The 23262-nt window shown below is 41.8% G+C and overlaps 1 protein-coding gene across 1 annotated transcript in view; it reads right to left on the reverse strand.

Moving 5' to 3' along the window:
• LOC122563291 (synaptotagmin-6-like) overlaps positions 1-23262 on the reverse strand; it is a 294684-nt gene that overhangs the window by 260242 nt on the left and 11180 nt on the right. The window lies entirely within an intron of this gene.

Below are 23262 nucleotides of genomic sequence, written 5' to 3' on the forward strand. Positions count from 1 at the left end.
TTGTGAATGGATGTCGGAGTAAGACTTGAAGAAGGAATGTTCCACATGATGCACAAAGAGACAGGTATGACTGTTTGCTGTGTGGGTACCTATGGCTGCACCTCTGACCTGAAGAAAGTGGGAGGATTCAAAGGAGAACTTGTTCAAAATGACGATGAGCTCGGCCAGGTGTAGGAGGGTGATGGTGCATGGGGACGACTCAGGCTTTCTTTCCAGGGAGAAACAGAGAGCCCTGAGACCATCATCATGGGGTATGGACGTGTAAAGGGATTACATGTCCATGGTAAAGAGGAGGCAGCTGGAGCCTGAAAACTGGAAATTCTGAAACTGATGTAATACATTGGAAGAATCATGGATGTAGGTGGGAAGGGACTGGGACAAGGGGAGAAAAATTGAATCGAGGTAGGAAGAGGTGCATTCCATGGTGCAGGAATGGGCAGCAACAATGGATTTGCCTGGGTAATCCTGTTTCTGAATTTTGGGAAGAAAGTAGAAGCTAGCTATGTAGGGTGGGGAGACTATCAGGTCAGAAGCAGATCCCGAGATACAATGAGATTAGGGACTGTCATGGATGCAATGGCCTCATGTTTGATAGTGGGGTCATGGTTCATGGGGAAATAGGAGGAGATATCTGAGATCTGGCGCTCAGCCTCTGCAATGTAGAGGTCAGTACGCCAGAGAACAACAGCACACCCTTGATGGCAGGCTTGATTACCAAGTCGGTGTTGGATTTGAGAGCATGCAGTGCAATAATTTTCAGGATTGAATATCTCCCAAAATGTCCCTTACCAACCCTCACAACAGTTCATCACTGGGGCTGTTTTCAGCACAGCCATATCCTTTTCACCTACTTCATTCTTTGTTTCTTTCCTTCCTTGGTATATCATTCCCCAGCCCTTTGTTAGCCCATCTGTGTTTCTCTCTCTCCTTGGGTTTCATCTACACCTATCCTCCCACTTAAGAATCAAATGGTGTTGGAAAGGCTTTATCTCTCTCTCTCTCTCTCTCTCTCTGCAGATGTTGCCAGACCTGCCATATTCTTCAGACATTGTGGAGTGTGGACTCAGTGGAGCGGCGGCTGCAGTGGTAGCGTTGCCCAGAGCGAGCACCTCTGGCCACGGTAGGCCCAGTGCAAAGACTTGGGGACTCAGTGGGTCATCAGCTCCTGGCTGCAGTAGGCCTGAACTGTGGGGATTCTTTGAAGCCTGGGACACCTTGCAGAGGCTCTGGGCCTGTGTTAGAAGACCCTTTGTACAGATGATGAACTCTATTTATGTAAGTTCTTTTTATTCTTTTCATAACTCAAAATGACCACGGATTGTGGTGACAAACACTCTTTCTGACCGATGTGACAATAAATAACACAAATAATATTTGCTTTATTAGCTCCAATCCATGCTTTGGCTTAATCAATTTATCTATGAGCCCCGAGAATGGGAATGATTCTGTGATGGAGCATATTCAGTTACTTGACCATGTCCAGAATTTTACCGGGTACCTTTCCTTCACTGGCACTGATTCATTCAAAGGGTTTCATGGTGACAGAAGACAGTTTGGCATTAGCTGAAACATTGTTCACAATAAGATGGTTATGATTTGAAATTATTGAAATTGATTTTCCCTGGATAGGTCACCTTTTTTTAACCAAATTAGTGGAACTCATTTTTCAAGTGGTAGAGGGACGTGACACTGCCGGTGAGATGTGATCAGTTTGGATCAATAATAATAACTGCACAAACAAGACACCAGTTTGGTAATTTTGATCTATGCGATTAGTGTGAAATATCTGATGTGCACTCAGGCCCTCATTAACCACCTCTCCCTGTGTTATATTCTATAATTTCAAAGAAACAATTGAGGGGTTCACCAAAAGAATGGTTCGGTCAATATCACCCAATGCACACCGTTATCAAAGGTCAAAGTGACTTTCTCAGGATACTGGGGTTGTATCCAGGAGAAAGGTAGGTAAATGTTGCAAATGAGTCAAACTCAACTTTATTATTTAAGTATAGTGAAGTCTCACTTTATAATGGTAAAAATGTCATCCCCACCATGAGGTTGCTGGAATGAACAATGTCCTATAAACATGTGCTCTTATATTACTTTCCAATGATGCTGTAAGTCATTGCATTTATTGGATCATATGAACCCTTTAGGCTACATGCAACATCTTCTCTACACCTTTTGCTTTTTGAGTGTTTTTAGCTGTTCAGTTGTTCCTGGAGCACTGTCACTATCGCAGAAACATTTCAAAGTGTACTCCTTCAATCTGACCTGGAGTTAAGGAACTGAACTTTAACTCCAGGATTTTGCTTGTGTGGATGAATCTGGACATTTGCGGAGTCCATTTCTGAGTTCTGAGTCACACATTACAAGCTGACATCAGACAGGGTTATCAGTCTTACTGTTCAGCAATGCAGGCACTCCTCAACATTAATCATAGTCACAGCAACCATTAATACCCTGTGTAAATATTTTGAAGTTTAAACCTGACTTTTTGTCATGTCTCATAAACTGTGGAATGTGATAGAATCACGGATTCCCTACAGTGTGGAAGCAGGCCATTCGGCCCATCGGGTTCACATCAACCCTCCGAAGAGCATCCCACCCAGACTCACTGCCCTACTCTATCCATATAACCCTGTATTTCCCATGGCCAATCCAGCTAGTCTACATATCCCTGGACACTATGGGTAATTTAGCATGGCCAATCCGCCTAACCTGCATAGCCTTGGATGTGAGAGGACACCCATGCAGACACGGGAGAATGTGCAAACTCCATACAGTCACCCGAGGCTGGAATCAAACCAAGGTCCCTGGTACTGTGAGGCAGCAGTGCTAACCACTGAGCCATTGCGTCGCCTCGTGGTAGTTGACCTCCTTGGAAGATGTAAGTGTTTGGCCCTGATCCAGCTATTTTGATTCTGTTGCTATATTTAATGATGAAAATGTGTTTCATTCCATTTTTCTTGTTTATTCAACAGTCATCTCTGCATCTGAAGCACAAGCATTAAGCAAAATATTGCCAGAATTCCCAAATTGACCTGAGGAGAGGGATTATCTATGATCTGCCTCAATTTGAAGTGGCTATTAAAAAGCTCACTCTGTTCGAGATTATAAACACTTGCAGAAGGAGCGCTGCATTGTCGGAAGCGCAGTCTTTTGGTTGAAAGATTATCCTGAGACCCCATCTATCCTCCCAGGTAGGTGTGAAAAATCCATGGCACTATCTTGAAGAAGGTCAGGGTGATCTTAATATATACCTCTGAATCAATAGAAAGTCAGCTTAATAATGTTCATATTTTTGTGTGAATTCCTAAGCTGGTGAAAGTTATCATGTAAATGTATTCCTTTTTTTAAGATAAACTGCCCTCAGTTAAACAAAAACAGAAATTGCTCAAAAGCTCAGCCATTCCGGCAGCATCTGGAGAGGGAAACTGGAGCGAATGTTTCGGGTTGAGTGACCCTTCCTCAGAACTGCCCTCAGTTAAAAATGGTTATCTCCCATGTTGAGCAGTTTACTGGCTCCAGTGGTGTACAAGCTACATGTCTGCCACAATGGCATTGCAACCAAAGTACTGGAATCGTTAGAATAAACCATCAATCAATTACAACTGGACAAGGCATTTTTGTAATTCATTCACAGGATGAGGGCATCACTGGCTAGGGCAGCATTTATTGCCCATCCCTAATTGCCAAGAGGACAGTTAAGAATCAGCCACATTGCTGTGGGTCAGGAGTCACATGTCGGCCAGACCAGGCGAGGATGGGAGCTTCCTTCCCTGAAGGACATTGGTGAACAAAATGGGGTTTTGCTGATAATTGACAGTGGATTCATGGTCATCATTAGACTCTCAATTCTGGATTTTTAAAATGATTGAATTGAAATTCCACCATCGGCCGTGGCAAAATTTGAACCCAGATTTCCAGAGCATTAACTGGATCTCTGGATTAACAGTCCAGCAAAAGTGCCATGAGGCTGCATCAGCAACTGGTCTTCTGAACTGTCACTGTGAGATGAGCAGACTGTTAAACATTTAGAAAATTCAATGTTAAGAACCCCATTTTAATGCAGTCATTGTGTGACTAATCACGGCTTTAAAATCAAGCCTCTCTTCTGGAATTTGAGAATGACAAGTCACTCCACAACGTTAAACAGGTTCATAAGTATTTGCAGCAGCAAGGCTTGGGATATTGTTTTTCTTTCTCTGCATTACTTTTGCAGATAGCTGAGAGGAATGACCTTTTTAGAAAAGTACAGAATTAATCTAATAGACTCACATCATGAAACAGCAGTAGACCATGACTTGGCCCTGGGCTCATTTTCTGACACTCACATTCAAACTCTCCAGATGTTAATGCACTCCCAGCAGACCCTGGAGTCTAATTTACGTACTGCTGCCCTCACAGGTTCATCAGATTATTACAGACAATGCTCAAATTGCCTTAAGAGAAAAGAACAAAGAACAAAGAAAATTACAGCACAGGAACAGGCCCAGCAGCCCTTCTAGCCTGCGCCAATCCAGATCCTCTATCTAAATCTGTCGCCTATTTTCTAAGGCTCTGTATCCTTTTGCTCCCTGCCCATCTATGTAACTGTCTAGATACATCGTAAATGATGCTATCTTATCCACCCCATCACCTCCCCTGGCAACGCGTTCCAGGCACCCACTGCCCTCTGCGTAAAGAACATCCCACGCATATCTCCCTTAAATATTTCCCCTGTCACTGAACACATGACCCCGAGTAATTGAGTCCCCCACTCTGGGAAAAAGCTTCTTGCTATCCATTCTGTCCATACCTCTCATGATTTTGTAGACCTTAATCAGGTCCCCCCTTAATGAAAATAATCATAATCTACTCAACCTCTCTTCATAGCTAGCACCCTCCATTAAAGGCAACATCCTGGTGAACCTCCTCTGCACCCTCTCCAAAGTAACCACATCCTTTTGGTAATGTGGTGACCAGAACTGTAGTCCAAATGTGGCTGAGCCAAAGTTTTATACAACTGTAACATAACCTGGCAGCCTTTGTACTCAATACCCTGTCCAATGCAGGAAAGCATGCTATATGTCTTCTTGAGCACTCTAGCGACCTACGTTGCCAACTTCAGGATATAATGGACCTGAACACCTAGATCTGTCTGTACATCAATTTTCCCCAGGGCTTTTCCATTTACTGTATAGTTCCCTCTTGAATTGGATCTTCCAAAATGCATCACCTCACATTTGCCCGAATTGAATTCCATCTGCCTTTTCTCCACCCAGCTCTTCAGTCTATCTATATTCTGCTGTATTCTCTGACAGTCCCCTTCACTATCTGCTACTCCACTAATCTTAGTGTCATCTGCAAAGTCCAACACACCTTACAATACTCCGAGCATGGAAAGTAGAGCAAACTGTGCATCAGCAATTGTGACAGATTTAAGAGAAATGTACAGACTATAAACAATTGCTTTGATCAATACTAAAATAATATTGACAGGAGAGACAAAGCGAAGAAAGATCATAACACAGATGTCAGATAGACTTACACTGAACTCCTCAGGCTGATTTCCAACAGTGATCATTCTCAGCTTTGTGCATCAGTGCAGTGCTCTGGATGAAACACATCAAGGATTAGAAAGGATCGACTCCTCCTCACCACTGGGCTTTGAATCTCAGATGTGCCACAACAGGAAGATGTCAAGGGGAGACCAGATGGTTGCCTAAAGAGAGAGCTCACCACGGGATGCTCTTGCACAACATCTCGCAGCTTGCTAGCAGGTCACCTACCTGCTTCCTCGGATGTGGGAGGTAATACTCCAAGGAGGCCATTAGCACGGAAAAATTAAACAGCAACATAAGCTCAACATCTTTTTTTTTATCAATTCCACATCAGGGATGTTGTAAAATTGAAGATCATCAATTCAACACAGTGAATAAAAGTTTTTTTCCAGAAATATTATATATTATGCATTCACACTGAGGTCATGATTGTCATTACAAGCATTTTGTATGGTTTATTAGCAAGCCTTTTCTCCTTTAATTCAAAAGAAAAGAAAAATCTACATGATATGTACTAAGTTACTCAAAATGTACTATATATGGAAAAAAGCAAATATGAAACATAACAGCAACATGTCTCAGATTACAGACATAATGCTATTTCATTAAAATCATAAAAATATTGAAGATATCTCTCAAGATAAGTTTTATTTTTAACATTGAAGTTTTAATTAACATAAAAAGCTGACCCTGGCCTAAAACAAATCATTAGGCAAAAGTGAGGACTTCAGATGCTGAAGATCAGAGTCCTGATTAGAGTGGTGCTGGAAAAGCACAGCAGGTCAGGCATCATCCGAGGAGCAGGAAAATTGATATTTTGGGCAAAAGCCTTTCTTCAAGAATGAAGTTAGGGAGCTTCCGGGGTGGAGAGATAATTGTCCAGATAGTAACTGCAGTCTTGGAACTGCAAGTTCCATTTTTTTTAAAGAAAGACAAAAAGTCAGCTTGGTAAGACTTTTGTCTCAATTAGACTCCACTGAAGTAACAAAAAAATGTTGACACCAATTTTTTTACTTGGTTTTATGTTCAATGAATAAGGATGAATTTTATTACATTTTAAATGTAGCTCAAAACATTCAGTCCATCTAAATCATTGCAGTGTTTTATTAAGACGCATGGCTTGTATTCAGTCTGTATAGTTTTGCAGAATTTAAATTAAACTTTTAGATGACAGAAACGTAACAAAGGTTTGAGAAGGTTAAAGGTTTATATTTCAATGAGAATAATTTTCAAGGATATTGCTTTCATCACTTTCAAATTTCTATTTCACAGGCAGGTTCTTTGAATGTATAGACATCAAGGTGTCTGTTTCTCACACCAAAACTGGATGTAGAAATGAAATAGACTGCATTCATTCATGGGATGAGGGCATCACTGGCTAGATCAGCATTTATTCCCATACCTAATTGCCCAGAGAGCAGTTGAGAGTCAACCATATCGTTGTTGGTCTGGAGTCACATGTAGGCCAGACCAGGTAAGGATAGTATTTTTCTTCCCTAAAAGACAGTAGTGAATGGGTTTTTCCAACAATCAACAATGGACTCATGCTCATTAGACTCTTAGTTCCAGATTTTCTTTTAAACTGAATTACAATCTCCACCATCTGTTGTGGGAGGATCCAAACTCAGGTCCCCAGAAAAATCCTGGTCTCTGGATAATAATCTGGTGATAATACTACTAGGCAGTCATCCCCCTTTGATACTTCAAATGAAAACACATTTTGGTATTTTCATTAGCAATGAATACTTTAAAATTTTGAAATAATTTAAGATAATCAGTTGAGCTCATAACATTGCTGATTTCTACTTGATGGTTGTGACATTCATTCAGACCCAGGAACTCATTCTTAAATTAGATTACTTACAGCGTGGAAACAGGCCCTTCGGCCCAACAAGTCCACACCGATCTGCCTAAGCACAACCCACCCATTCCCCTACATTTACCCCTTCACCTAACACTACGGGCAATTTAGCATGGCCAATTCACCTAACCTGCACATTTTTTGGACTGTGGGAGGAAACCGGAGCACACCCACGCAGACACGGGGAGAATGTGCAAACTCCACACACACAGTTGCCTGAGGAGGGAATTGTACCCAGGTCTCTGGCGCTGTGAGGCAACAGTGCTAACCACTGAGCCACCGTGCTGTCCACAACAAACAAGAGAAATATGTTCAAGTCTTGTGACTTTCTCGAATGGCCAAGGAGATTGGGGAGTCTAGAAATCTCTGGTGATTCCTCTGTGGCAACATTTTGGCCAGCTGGAGTCAAATTGCCAACCAATGAAGGAGTACCCTTTCCCCTGTTGTGAAAATTGTTCTAATCCTTTCAAGTTTGACATTCTTGCATTTGTCCTTATGAGTGCAAGATCAACGCAGACAGGTGGCATGGTGGCTCAGTGGTTATAGCGCCTGGGATCCAGATTCAATTCCAGCCTTGCGTGAGTGTCTGTGTGGAATCTGCACACTCTTCCTGTGTCTGCATGGGTTTCCTCCCACAGTCCAGAGATGTGCAGGTTCGTGGATTGGCCAGATTAAATTGCTCTGTAATGTGCAGAGTGGGTGGATTAGCCACGGGAAATGCAGGGGTTACTGGGATGTGGTGTGTCTGAGTGGGATGCTCTTCAGAGGGTCAGTGCAACGCAAAAGGCCAAATGGCCTCTTTCTATCATACATTTTCTGATTCTATGAACATGCCCTCATTTTTTGTGGTGTTTAGATTTGGTACCACAAAGTGTGTAAAAATGATTGTTCAACCAAAAAAAAATGATAACTAATGTATGCTTCTTAGAAAAGGCAATGCAATTCAGTCATAAAGAGCTGCATGGTGTCCTGGGAAAAGTATGTCATTCAGCCTCTTGTATCTGTTCTGCCACACATTTTGATCACAATTGATTCAGATGCTTATAGCTAGTCTTCATTACAAGTCTGCATTTTAATTTCAAGATTCATGGGATACTGTAACTAAAGTTCATCATTTGGGTTTACTGCAGGGATGTCACTGCTGGCAGTAATACATCAAATTACACTTTGGACATCCAGAATGGCCCAAAATTCATTACCTTCAGAAGAAAACAGTTGAACCATAACCATCACTTCCCAGCTAGAATTCTCCAGGGCTCTTGGTGTGGGCAAGGAGGTGGAATAGGTAACAAACTGGTATCAGAAGGCATCATGGAGTGTGCCCATTCCCATCATGTGCCATTTTGCCAGCAACGTGAATCGTGCTGGATGAGCCCATGCGTGAGCAGAAAGAGGTACTGTGGTCACAGGAAGGCAGTCTTCTGTTATGGGCAAGACCAAACTAACTGGGCAGAATTGTCTCATTGGGATGCGTGAATGAAATATGTTCAGCCATGAGATTTCCAGCAGAACAACTAAGGGCTTAAGGCAAAGTGCATTAACCCTCACAACTTGTAACTTGAAGAGTTGAATTCTTTAATCAAGATTGCAATGGCTGGTGGTGGTGTCATTCATTATATTGTCTGGATCAGGGGAAAACTCTCAACAGTTTCTCTACGTTTTGAAGTATCAAGCAACAGTCGTCCACTGTAGAAAAGCTCATTTCTGTCATAAAAGGTTTTGAGTAAAAACATTCATAGGTTTGATGCCAGTGGAAGGAAGGACAGATGTGTTGGAACTTCTGTGCTATGCATGTGTTTAACTCCAGCGCTACATCATGTCTTAGTAATCCATTTGTAACCATTCATTTTCCATCAATCCTGAAAGAACTTGGAAAATGAATGGATAGAAGTAGGGAATATTCCTTGCTTATTTCTCACTGACCAGCAGATGTTCATCTGATGGATAGCTGCATGCTGTGTGCTAAAAATAACCAATCGATATAAATCACATGTTTTAAAGCTCTGCAGTCTGTTCTGGTGAGTGGCTGATTGGATTTCACAACAAAAGTCACATTTGTGCTGACACAGCTGATCATCTGCCAGTACAGGATTAAAGCCCTTCAGGAACAAACATTGAAGCATAATAGTGTGATACAAAAGTATTACTGGTTTTCCTCAGACATTTATGAGGTAATGATAACATGGTATTGACTGGAAAACTTGTAAAGTCCTCAACATGCCTTTGTTGGTTTTCTGAACTTCACCCTATCTGACAATGATTGCATGGTAAAGTAACAGACAGCCGTTACTACACACAGCAGTGTATCTGTCAAGCTACATTATAATTTAAGGTCTCCTGTATAACAATTGAAAAATTAAATTAAACTTTTAACGATCATAATAATCTGAGCTGATAGTTCAGCAATAACCTTCTTCTTGTTGAATGGTGAAATGTGTGTGTTCTCTGCCCAAGAGCAGCTCCTTTACTCATTATCTGCTGACACTTCATCCTGAGCTATTCACCTGGTGGATTTTGTAATTTGACATTGCCTTCCACTCTCAGAGGCAGAATAAGGAGATAGGTTTCAACACCACTAAATAAAAATGTATTGTTGGCATCATTATGAGGCGAGCAATCTAGCCAATTGAGCAAATTGGTCCCCTAGTTCAATGAATAGATGTGTCGAATAGTTTGGTAGTGAGTTTTGAAGATTAGATTCCCTACACTATGGAAACAGGCCCTTCAGCCCAACAAGTCCACACCAACCCTCTGAACAGTAACCCACCCAAACCGATTCCCCTACCCTATATGTACACTTCTGACTAATGCAGCTAACACTACGGGCAATTTAGCATAGCCAATTCACCTGATCTGCACATCCTTGGACTGTGGGAGGAAACCGGAGCACCCGGAGGAAACCCACGCAGACACGGGGAGAATGTAAAAATGCCACATAGACTGTTACCCGAGGCAGTAATTGAACCCGGGTCCCTGTAAGGTAGCAGTGCTAACCACTGAGCCATCATGCCACCCGAAAAGGATGGCCATCAATCATTTAGCCTTGCATTAATTGACTCCAGTTGAACAAAAACTGTAATACAATTGCTTTGAGAAAGTCGAGGAAAAGAAGAGGTTCCACGTTGAGGGGGTTTAAGGGGGAAGGTGATCTTGGCTCTTTCTCTAGATTATTCTCCTGCACAATCTCCTTCAAAGTGTATGCAGATGTCATGCAGGAGCAAGATTGGTGGAAGCTGATGTTCATTGGCTTGCCAACAGCCAACGTGAACAATGGTCTTTTGCAAGAGAGCTGAGGAAACTTTACCCTTACATCTATTACCACCAATAGAGCAGAAAATTAGTTTAAACCTCTAAGATAGAAAATTCTATAATTTGATAGGATCTAACCTGAAGCTCAGTTCTATTACTGAGATGAAGATTCAAATCACTGGTTTGAATTTTATTTTGATGAAGGTGAAGGCTGTGAGCATTTCCCTAATTTAGTTCCCAGTGTTAACACTAAACCTTTCCAGGTCATGTATAGTAAAGGTTAGAGAACTTCCTTTGCTTTTGTCATTTACATAAATTATTTGGATGTGAGCATAAAAGGTACAGTTAGAAAGTTTGCAGATGACACCAAAATTGGAGGTGTAGTGGACAGCGAAGAGATTACAACAGGATCTTAATCAGATGGGCCAATAGGCTGAGAAGTGGCAGATGGAGTTTAATTCAGATAAATGCGAGGTGCTGCATTTTGGGAAAGCAAATCTTAGCAGGACTTATACACTTAATGGTAAGGTCCTAGGGAGTGTTGCTGAACAAAGAGACCTTGCAGTGCAGGTTCATAGCTCCTTGAAAGTGAAGTTGCAGGTAGATAGGATAGTGAAGAAGGCGTTGGTATGCTTTCCTTTATTGGTCAGAGTATTGAGTACAGGAGTTGGGAGGTCATGTTGTGGCTGTACAGGATGCTGGTTAGGCCACTGTTGGAATATTGTGTGCAATTCTGGTCTCCTTCCTATCGGAAAGATGTTGTGAAACTTGAAATGCTTCAAAAAAGATTTACAAGGATGTTGCCAGGTTAGGAGGATTTGAGCTATAGGAAGAGGCTGAACAGGCTGGGGCTGTTTTCCCTGGAGCGTCGGAGGCTGAGGGGTGACCTTATAGAGGTTTATAAAATTATGAGGGGCATGGATAGGATAAATAGACAAAGTATTTTCCCTGTGGTCAGGGAGTCCAGAACTAGAGGACATAGGTTTAGGGTGAGAGGGGAAAGATATAAAAGAGACCTAAGGGGCAACTTTTTCACACAAAGGTTGATATGTGTATGGAATGAACTGCCAGAGGATGTGGTGGAGGCTGGTACTATTGCAACATTTAAGAGGCATTTGGATGGGTATGTGAATAGGAAGGGTTTGGAGGGATATGGGCTGGGTGCTGGCAGGTGGGTATAGATTGGGTTGGGACATCTGGTCGGTATGGATGGGTTGGACCGAAGGGTCTGTTTCCATGCTGTACATCTCTATGACTCTATGCAGGTGAATTCCCTCTGCTGTATTTTAGCATTGCACCTAAACCCCAACGTGTATACTATGCCTACTGCTACACTGTCACTTTCTATTTTCCACTCCAATCATTGACTGAAGCAATATAATTCAGCAGTAATTCAGTATGCAATAATAGTTGCTTTAGACTGTAGGGATATTATACACAAGGAATCAGATGGAATTGGTCCAGACACATTCTTCATGCAGACAACAGAGACTTTATTCCCTGAATTCTGGGGCTGCTTTCTAACCCATGCTCCAGACATGATAGGCAATCTTTAACATTTTCTTATTGCACTGTTTAAGTCCTGTGTTCTTTGCTGAAGAAGTGAATAAGGTTCAACCTAGCAATTAAGTATTAATGCATCAATGTTGTACAACATTAACATAGTCATGTTTAACACTTCCATTCTTTTGATGGTGATGTCAACTCATTTAAAATATACAGCTTACCAGATCAACTGAAACAGTGGCTGCCTGCACAATACCAAGTGCAGCAAACATTTATATGACAATATCAACAAGTGTAACTCCTGAGTAACAGTAACGACGTCACTCAGCAGTTCCAACATGCAAAATAAGTTGTATTTTGAATAATACAGGAATTGTGCCCTGATAACATGCTTTAGAAGGTACTCTTAGATTATTAGCATTAAATTGTCAATTGTAGTCATCATTATTGATGGAAGTCTGGAGAATAAAGCCTCTACTTTTGTAGTGTGAATGAGATGGGCCATCATTCAGATGGAGAGAGATGGCACTCCTAAAAAGGAAGGGTACATGAAACCGATGAAGATCTTCCAAATGAGGTATTTGAAATTGGTCACTGGAATCATAGAATGGTCAAACTAAAGGAAAGGAGGCCATTCAGCCCATATTGTCTCATCTAAGCCTGTACCTTCAAGACAGTTATACAACATGTGACTTTTTGGTAAAAGGTACATGAGCTTGCCTGCGGCTATTCCTTCATTGTAACAGAGTCAATGTAATCAGTTGTCTGTGGATGTGTGTGCAATTTACATTAACATCATTAGCACAGAATCAGATCATATGTGTATATATAATCTGGCTGGAGTCATACCTGGCACATAGGAAGATGGTGTGGTTGTCAGAGGTCAGACGTCTCAGCTCCACGACATCTCTGCCGGAGTTCCTCAGGGTAGTGTCCTAGGCCCAATAATCTTAATCTGCTTCATCAATGACTTTCCCTCTATCATAAGGTCAGAAGTGGGGATATTCACTGGTGATTGCACATTGTTCAGCACCATTCACAACTCATCAGCTACTGAAGCGGTCCATGTTCAAATACAACAGGATCTAGACAATATTCAGACTTGGGCTGGCAAGTGGCAAGGAACACTTGAGGCACACAGATGCCAGGCAATGACCATCACCAATAAAAAACAAACTAACCACTGCCCCATGACATTCAATGATGCTATCATCACTGAATCCCCCACAGTCAACATCCTTGGGGTTACCATTGACCAGAAACTCAACTGGATTTGCCACATAAACACAGTGCTAGAAGACCAGGGTAGAGGCTAGGAATACTGGAGCAAGTAACACACCTTCTGATTTCCCAAAATCTGTGCACCATCTACAAGGCACAAGTCTGGAGTGTGAAGGAAAACTTCCCAATTGCCTGGATTAGTGCTGCCCCAACAACATTCAAGTCGCTTGACACTATCCAGCACCAAACAGCCCGCTTGATTGGCAACACATCCACAAGTATCCACTCCCTCCACCACTGACACTCAGTAGCAGCAGTGTATAATATCTACAAAATGCACTGTAGAAATTCACCAAAGATCCTAAGCCAGCACCTTCCAAACCTACGACCACTTCTACCTAGAAGGACAAGGGTAGCAGACACATGAGAGCACTGCCACCATCGAATTCCCCTCCAAGCCACTCACCATCCTGACTTGGAAATATATCACTGCTCCTTCACTGTCACTGTGTCAAAATCCTCGAACTCCTTTCCTAAGGTGAGCCCACAGCAGGTGGACTGCAGCAGTTCAGGAAGGTAGCTCACCACCACCTTCTCAAGGGCAGCTAGAGATGGGCAATAAATGCTGGTCCAGCCAGCGACATCCACATCCAATGAATGGATTAAAACAATCTCTATATGGCTTTGTGAATATGGAAACAAAAATCAGATACCTGACTCTATGTGACGTATGTTATGCAGATTAACATATCGTAAACCCCAAACATCATTAGTGAATGCACTAACTCTCTGAATGAGAAGAGCACTCATTCCCCTGGCTTCTTGACATAGCTCTGACCTTCTTCCTTTTTAGATAAGAATCTAAATAACTTTTAAGTACCTGGACTGAACCTGCCTCCCCCATATGTGTCAGCAGTGCCTCCCAAATCCTAACTACATGCTGCATGACAAAGTGTTTCCTCATCTCATTATTTCTTTTGTCAATTATCTTAATCAATGCCCCCTCTCATTTTCAATCCTTACATCAGGAGGACACAGTTTCACCCTATTTACTCCATCCCAGACACCTCTTGATTTTGAATACTTCCAACAATTATCTTCTCTATCTTCCCTTCCCTTCTCCAAACACAATGCTTCAATCCATCTACATAATAATATTCCTCTTTTAAACCATTCTCATGAATATTTTCTGCACACTTTTTCATATTTTCCTATCTTTCCTAAAGGACTGCAAGGAAAATGCAGGAATGGGAGAGGTGGTAATGGGATCAAGGCGAAAGCAAGAGGTGCCTCGTTATTCCATCCACACTTCTTCAGAAGTAAATACTCTGGGACAAATGGGAAGTGAGAAGGAGTGTTCCATGTGAGAACACTGCCATCATCACTGATTTCATCCGACCATTCACCTTGTCCTCAACAATTACTGTCCCAATAATGGACAGCACTGAGTCCCTTTTCGAGTTTATGCAATGTCAGCCAGCTTATCATGTTCCAGTTAGCCCCTGCTCCTGATAACTGTGTAGCCTGTTGTCTAAGAGAGAAGGAAATTTGTGAGTTGGTTTTGTAAAGTCTGCCTATCAGCTGTGATTAAGCTGGGAGTTTTGCAAGGTGCAGGATATGTGCCTTACAGTTGTGAGGGTGAGGATGAGGAATATGATTGTTGGGAATGATTGCTAATTAATAGAGATCATTGGTAGATAAATGATGAGTGACGTGATTTAGCTGAGGCTTGCATTGCAGTTGCTAGGATATAACATTTAAAGTGGCATTCATTGATACTGATCACTTATGTGAGGGCATTCATGTCTTGTAACACCGAATCCAGTTCTTTGGGCTTTAACGTTACCTGCCTGACTCTCTGCCATCTGACTGTCTGATAGGAGATCCTCTAGATCTCCTTACCTTCTTTACAAGGATTCCAGTGTAATTTCTTTTCCCTTTTGATATGTCCCTGATTTTCCACATTTTATATTCTCTTCAATCACAACTCTCATCTTCTGGTCTTGCTCTGAGATGGCAAACCACATTTAAGCAGTGGTTAAATGCTCATTTATTCAGGTTAGCTTTAATCAATGCTGATCACTCATTGTCTTGGCCCAGCGATAAAACAATGAACATCAGGCTACTGTTGAATGCAGAGATCTTTCAAATGAATGGCAACAATAAAAGCACCCAGGTTAATATTATAACTCAATGCCAATGCATCTTTTCAGTGGCTATCCAATTTGGCCTCTGTTGTCCCTAAGTTGAATCATTCAGGACTTTTGTGACTAATATAGTGCAAATGTGAAAAAAGCATACATTATGTAACTGCATAATAGCTTCACTTGTTAGAACATGCAGACCAGAAATAATTGCATTCCAAAAGCATAAAGCAATTAACACATATTTCTTGTACTTTTTATAGTGTGGGAATCATATTACGTTTTTTAATTGCTCATTCTGCTGGATTCAATGGTGAAATTCATTAAGGACTGGCTCTGGGAAGATTTATTGAGGACACTTGATTATTATAAAAGCATTTGTCTACTAAATGTAGACTGAGACATTAATTATTAATATGGTAGATTTATGCCTGATCTGTATAATTAATCTTCAATCTACTGCATCTAGAATACAACAAGTCTAACAAAACTCCCAATATTTGGAGGGGGAGAATTGGGATTCAGTTGTAAGGAGATCATTATCTCCTTGAATTTTTTTAAATGCACTCATGGGGATATGGCTGTCACTGACTGGGTTCACATTTATTGTTATCCCTAGTTGCCCTTGAGAAGGTGGTGGTGAGCTACCATCTTGAACCACTGCTGTCCATGCGGTGCGCATGGATCCACAATATCATAGGGAAGGAATTCCAGGATTTTGACCCAGTGACACTAAAAGAACAATGACATGTTTCCAAGTCAGGATAGTAAATGGCTTGGAGGGGAACTTGCAGGTGATGGTGTTCCCATGTTTCTGCTGCCCTTGTCTTCTAGATAGAAGTGGTTGTGGGTTTGGGTAGGTGCTGTCTGAGGATCTTAATTGCTCCTTATGCTGCTCTTATCAAATGTTTATCTCAAATAATGGGGAGCAGAGACATTGTGGTGTAGTGGATAATGCCATTGTTTCTGAGTCAGGAGTTCTGGATGGGACTCCAGGACTTGACAGCCAAGGAAGATATGTGCATCACACAGGCTAAATAAGCTGATGATCAACATGTAAATCCTTCGAGCATGTGTCAACGGTAGGTTGGAAAAGCAGGAGAGGTTCCTGAGCAACCAGGTTAATGGATAGGAACTGGAGTCTCTGCCATCACCCCTATAGCTCCAGACTACAACATTCCTGTAAAAGTGAAGGTTGCCAAGGCAACTCGGAGCCAGTTTGGTTTAGTTGGTTGACTGGTTGGTGTGATCAAGTTCGAGACAATGGGGTTTCAGCCACCTTCCAATGGGTGGATGTGGGATCTGCCTCCTTGTCCTCATCAGTTGTAGAGATTTTTTCGTTGTTGATTGGACCTACCTTCAAGCAGAAAACTGCAGAGGAAGGACAGATAGTACATGTGGGGATAGTGGTGTAGTGAAAATGTTACTGGACTGGGGTAATCCAGACATCTGGTCTAATTGAGAAACAGGACCTAACCTCACCATACGGTCTGGTGAAGTTCATTCATAAATCAGAGGGGAAAAAAAAACTATAATCTGTTCCTGGGTTGTGATAGGATTCTGTACTGTAGTCTGTTCACAAGTTAATTTGTATACAACTTGAACACAACACAGGACAATATAAAGGGGATGTTCATAGGTTTGGGAAATGTTCACTTATTGGGTCTTTAAAATTGCATCCATGTCCATACTACAAGTTTGGTAAGTCAGGAATTTGTAAATTGGGGACCCCTTGTAGTTTCATTTATGATGACCATTAAATTACAAAATTATTGGAAAAACACACCTGAACTTTAGGAAAGGAAATCTGTCATCCTTTCCTGGGCTAGGTATAATTGCAGACCCCAAGATCTGTGAAACGATTGAAGCCATTAAACTGCTGCAGAAAGGTTAAGGAAGAATGAAACCAGACAGATCATCCAGCTTCATTGTAAGCACTAGAAATGACTTCACTGTCAGTGGATCAAAATACTGGAACCCCCCCCTCCCCCCACCACCATGAACAGCACTATGGGTGTACCTTCACCACATGGACTGTGCGGTTCGAGAAGGAAGCTCCCTAACCACTTTCACAAGGACAATTAGGGTTGGGAAACAAATGCTACTCTTGCCAATGGCGTTAATATCCTGTGAAAGGACAAACGGAAAACCAATGTGATCTGCAGAAGTATGGTCACAGAATCCTTTACAGAGTGGAAACAGGCCATTTGGCCCAACAAGTCCACTCTAACCTTTCAAAAAGTAACCCACTCAGACCCATGCGCCCCAACCTACACATCCCTGAACACTATGGGCAATTCACCTAACCAGCACATCTTTGGACTGTGGAAGGAAGCCGGAGCACCCGGAGAGAACCCACACAATCATGGAGACAATGTGCAAACTCCACACAGACAATCACCCAAAGCTGGGATTAAATCTGGGCCCCTGGTGCTGTGAAGCAGCAGTGCTAATCACTGAGTTATCATGCCACCCATATAATTTCTCTATCTCATGCACAATGTGACTGCTTTACTGTGAACAGTTGGTTTCATTACATTGGATCACCAGATGCATTGACCTGAGATTCATCTTATACCTACAACTGGCTGACAATGATCATGATCTTTTATGTGTGATGATTTAATGTGTCCAGCTGACAATGGCAGAGATATGATAAAAGCAAATTACTGCGAATGCTGGAATCTAAGCTTTGACAAAGCTTTGTGAGCTTTGAGAAAGGGTCAGTTAGACTCGAAACGTCAGCTCTTTTCTCTCCTTACAGATGCTGCCAGACCTGCTGAGATTTTCCAGCATTTTCTCTCTTTGGGCAGAGATACGGAAACTGGGGATATTTAAGTAGCTGGAATCGGAGGAATGAAAGTTTTGGGGTGATATCAAGAAATAAAATAGGAGCAGAAGTTGGCCATTGGGCTCCAAGGATTGGAAACATTATTGGAGAGAAGCAAGAGTCTGGCCAGAGATGAATTACAGCAGAAAAGAAAGGCTTCAGAAGCAATTACAACAGGATCAGACAAGGCTCATTCCTTATCGAGACAAAAATAGTGTTCATAATTTTTGGGGATGCAAGGTAGTTCATCACAACATAATAATTTTTAAATGTTTCGATGACACTTCAATAAGGAATGAAATTGTTCAATTAACTTAAGTTTGTATCAACAACTAAAATGGAATAAACATACAGAAATATTCCTGGCCCTTAGAACTGGGTTTTAAGATTAGATTACATTACAGTGTGGAAACAGGCCCTTCGGCCCAACAAGTCCACACCAACCCGCCGAAGCGCAACCCACCCATACCCCTACATTTACCCCTTACCTAACACTACGGGCAATTTAGCATGGCCAATTCACCTGACCTACAGGTCTTTGGACTGTAGGAGGAAACTGGAGCACCCGGAGGAAACCCACGCAGACACGCGGCGAACGTGCAAACTCCACACAGTCAGTCGCCTGAGGCGGGAATTGAACCCGGGTCTCAGGCGCTGTGAGGCAGCAGTGCTAACTACTGTGCCACCGTGCCGCCCAATGGATGTTGGTTCAGGATCCCAATGTGATCCCCTCCTCTGCCGGTTTCTCTGAAGAAGGGTGGCTTCCCCTTACCCTCCACCCCATTCTCACCCTGGAAAATGCTGGAAAATCTCAACAGGTCTGGCAGCATCTGTAAGGAGAGAAAAGAGCTGACGTTTCGAGTCTCACTGACCCTTTGTCAAAGCTTAGATTCCAGCATCCGCAGTAATTTGCTTTTATCCATATCTCTGCCATTGTCAGCTGGACACATTAAATCATCACACATAAAAGATCATGATCATTATCAGCCAGTTGTAGGTATAAGATGGATCTCAGGTCAATGCATCTGGTGATCTAATGTAATGAAAACAACTGTTTAGTCATGAAGAAGAAAATCTCCTACCAACTTAAGGAAGAACACAACGTAATCTTCTTCTAACTTCACATCCATCGGGCTACAGCTTTCTTATTGACATTTCTTTAAGGCCTTTTCTGCAACAGTTTTATTGCAAAGCTAATGCTGTAGGAAGCTACTCAATACCAAATGTACGTGCTCTGAAGGCCACGTGTGAATGGCTACTTTTGACTAATCCACTCTGACAGCACTTGGTGAGTAGCTCATGAATCTTGTATGCTAATCTCATTAATTGACACAAAGCAACAAAACAAATCACAGCAAAAAAAAAATGCAAGGATAAATTTGCCAATTTAGTCTATCCACATTTGCAGTTGTGTTCCCAAAATTACCAAAGAAAAATAATGAATAAGATGGGAGATTATATCAATTAAACCTTAGATTTTGTTTCCACAGACTAAGGCTCCAAGAAATTATCAGTTAATATGCATGCAGAATAACCACCCTGCACACACAAGATACATGGCCAGACCCCCAAATAAGGAGAAAGTGAGGACTGCAGATAGTGGACATCAGAGTCGAGAGTGGAGTGCTGAAAAAGCACAGCAAGTCAGGCAACATCCAGTTCAGGCATAACTGCTTCATCAGGAAATTTTCTGATGAAGGGCTTATGTCCGAAATGTCAATTCCTGATGAAGGGCTTATGCTCGAAACATCGATTTCCCTGCTCCTCGGATGCTGCCTGACCTGCTGTGCTTTTCCAGCACTCTGGTCTTGACTCAGACCCCCAAATAAGTATCACACAGGACAAATCATCCCAGTATAAATTCAAATAATTACAAATATATACATGGGATAGAATTATGCTGCTTTACTTATCTGCAATTTGGTCAGAATCATCTAAACCAAAGACAGAGTAATTCAGTTTTAAGCAATAGTCTGTAAAAATTGTGTATTTGCAATCTCCTGCCTTAAAAAAAATGTGCAAGGTGACAGACCTGCCCAGAATCCCCAGGCAAGTTAATTGAGATAACTTGGTAGTGGTGTGTTACAATTCAGTTAGGGAGTTCACATAGCAATAGCATCACACACATTTACATGCATGTTGACGTCTGGAGCTATGGATAGTGGTGGGAGTGTCTCCAATCTCTTTCCAGAACATCGCTGACCTGGAATCTCTCCCATTCTTACCACCTGCCACCAATACATAGTGGAAGGATTTGCAGGCAGACACTGCGCCTGTCTGGCCATATTATGAACGCACCTTCCTGAGTCATCAATCCAAGGAGCAGGGCTTGAACTTGAAGCTTCTGGCTTAGAGGCAAAGATGCTGCCAATTGTGTCACAAGACCATCTCAAAGCAGCTCAGCTCCAGTTACTCAAATAAAAGCCAAATACTACAGACATAGGAAACGTGAAATCAGAACAGAAAGGTCTAGGGTATCTCAACAGGTCATAGAGTCATAGAGATGTACAGCATGGAAACAGACCCTTCAGTCCAACCCGTCCATGCCGACCAGATATCCCAACCAAATCTAGTCCCACCTGCCAGCACGCGGCCCATATCCCTCCAAACCCTTCCTATTCATCTACCCATCCAAATGCCTCTTATGTTGCTCAAATGTTGCAATTGTACCAGTCTCCACCACATCCTCTGGCAATTGTGTGTGAAAACGTTGCCCCTTAGGTCTCTTTTATATCTTGCCCCTCTCACACTAAACCTATGCCCTCTAGTTCTGGACTCCCCGACCCCAGGGAAAAGACTGTCTATTTACTCTATCTATGCCCCTCATAATTTTATAAACCTCTATAAGGTCACCTTTCAGCTTCTGACACTCCAGGGAAAACAGCCCCAGCCTGTTCAGCCTCTCCCTATCACTCAAATCCTCCAACCCTGGCAACATCCTTGTAAATCTTTTTTTGGACCCTTTCAAATTTCACAACATCTTTCCGATAGGAAGGTCTGGCAACATCTGTGGAGAACGAGACTGAGTAAGCATTTCGAGTCCGATATGACTCTCAGTTCTGAAGAAGAATCACCTTGAACTGAAAATGCTAACTTTGTTTGTCTCTGCACAGACCTTGTCAGACCTGCTGAGTTTTTCCAGCAGTTTCTGATTTAATATTAGCACTATTTATTCTGCCATTTGGGTGCCTGAAAGCCCTCTTAAAATTAGACATTTTGTAGATACAAAGGCCCCAGTGGGCATTTTTTAAGCATTTAAACATAAAAAAACTCAATTCCCTGAACAAAAACAAAATGACTTATGTGTGCTAAAGAAACAATAAATGGTTTTTGATTGCTTTTAAAATCATTTTCAGCTGTATGCCATGAGTTATGAGTTAATGCCAATTTGATTGGCACGGCATTGCCGTTAACCTCACACAAACTGAAGCTCGAAGTCAAGCTCTCAGTAAGTGTCAGGAAATTGCTGCATTTTTCACTGTAATTACAGAAGAATCTCACCACAGCCATTTATTTCATGTTGTAAGCTCCCTGCTAAATGACATGATTTATGAACAAGATATGGAACTGTTTGAAGGCCCAGAAAGGGAAACATTGAAACTGCAATCTTATTCCGGCCAATTCTTCCAATCGGGTTTTTAGCTTCAAAGAAAAACAATTTCTTATTTTCTTTTTGTCTCTTCCTCTCTTTCTTTACATTAATCTTCTCTTTATTTCACTTACTGTATCCATTTTGATTCTTATTCATGCAAAATCCCTCCCTGTTACTTGCTCTTCCTTTATCAACCTTTAGTTTTATGGGTTAAGGGGATAAACCTATGGACTCAGTGTTCATGAAGTTTCAAATGCCTTCTTGATCTCATTATGCCACTAGCCACTGGCATTTCCAGAACATCGTGCTGGGGGGCAGCAGGTTCCAAAACCATAAAAAGTTCAATCGATGCCACACACGACAAGGTGCTCCACACCAGGGTTTACTCAACTATGACGTTAGAATGTGGCTAGTAGACAATCAAAGTAAGATCACCAATCTGAACCTTGGTAACAGGTCACAAGCTTCACAACATTGGAGAGAGGAAAAGGTCAAATTGAGATGAAAAGGAGACAAAAGATGAGGGAAAAATCAAAGTACAAGTAAAGCAATGAAAAAGGAGCAAAATAAGTTATCATGGATAAAAGCTGACAGTGTTAGTTGAATCGCCTCAGCTACAATTAAGCTCCAGAATTCATGGGCACCTCAAAGAATAGCTGAACACTGGTCTTAAGGGATAAACTATACTGCAGATTGAACGTAACTCTACCTTTGCAGTTTATTATTACCATTGTACTGCAACCTTCAAGGATCTCAAGAGCATCACTGCAGGAAATGAACTATTGGTCATAAAAAGATATAACACTTTGTGCTGTCTTGAATGTAAGGCCATGGGAGCTTAGTGTTTGGCCATTTTTAGGGATTTATTTAATTCACTATCCCAGGTTCCTCTTCATAACACACTCCTCACTGTGTCATATCTAAGCTTACTGAAAAATGCTATAATATCATCAATCAAGAGATCTACACTTTGCACGGAGAATAAAATTAGACAAGAAATATAGAGGTTAAACACATGCCTGTTGTGATTGGAATGAGGTGAGCCAGGTGGACTCAGAATATAAGTTCCCTGATTGGACCAGGGTAACAGTCCTAATCAAGTAATCCTGGCTGACACAGATGTCAGGGGCTCTGTTCACTCTAGGAGCCGGCACTGAGCTAGTTGAGACAGTATCATGTACTATTCACATGTAAATAAAGGGTGACTTGGTGGTGGGATACAGGCCTTCATGGAATTATTTCAGTGGTGATAAGAGTGAGATATGCCCCTTTAGTGTTCCACTCACAATGGTTGCCTTTGTGTTATGGTAAAT

The sequence above is a fragment of the Chiloscyllium plagiosum genome, chromosome 26 (assembly GCF_004010195.1).
Source record: "Chiloscyllium plagiosum isolate BGI_BamShark_2017 chromosome 26, ASM401019v2, whole genome shotgun sequence".
In the NCBI taxonomy this organism is placed as follows: domain Eukaryota; kingdom Metazoa; phylum Chordata; class Chondrichthyes; order Orectolobiformes; family Hemiscylliidae; genus Chiloscyllium; species Chiloscyllium plagiosum.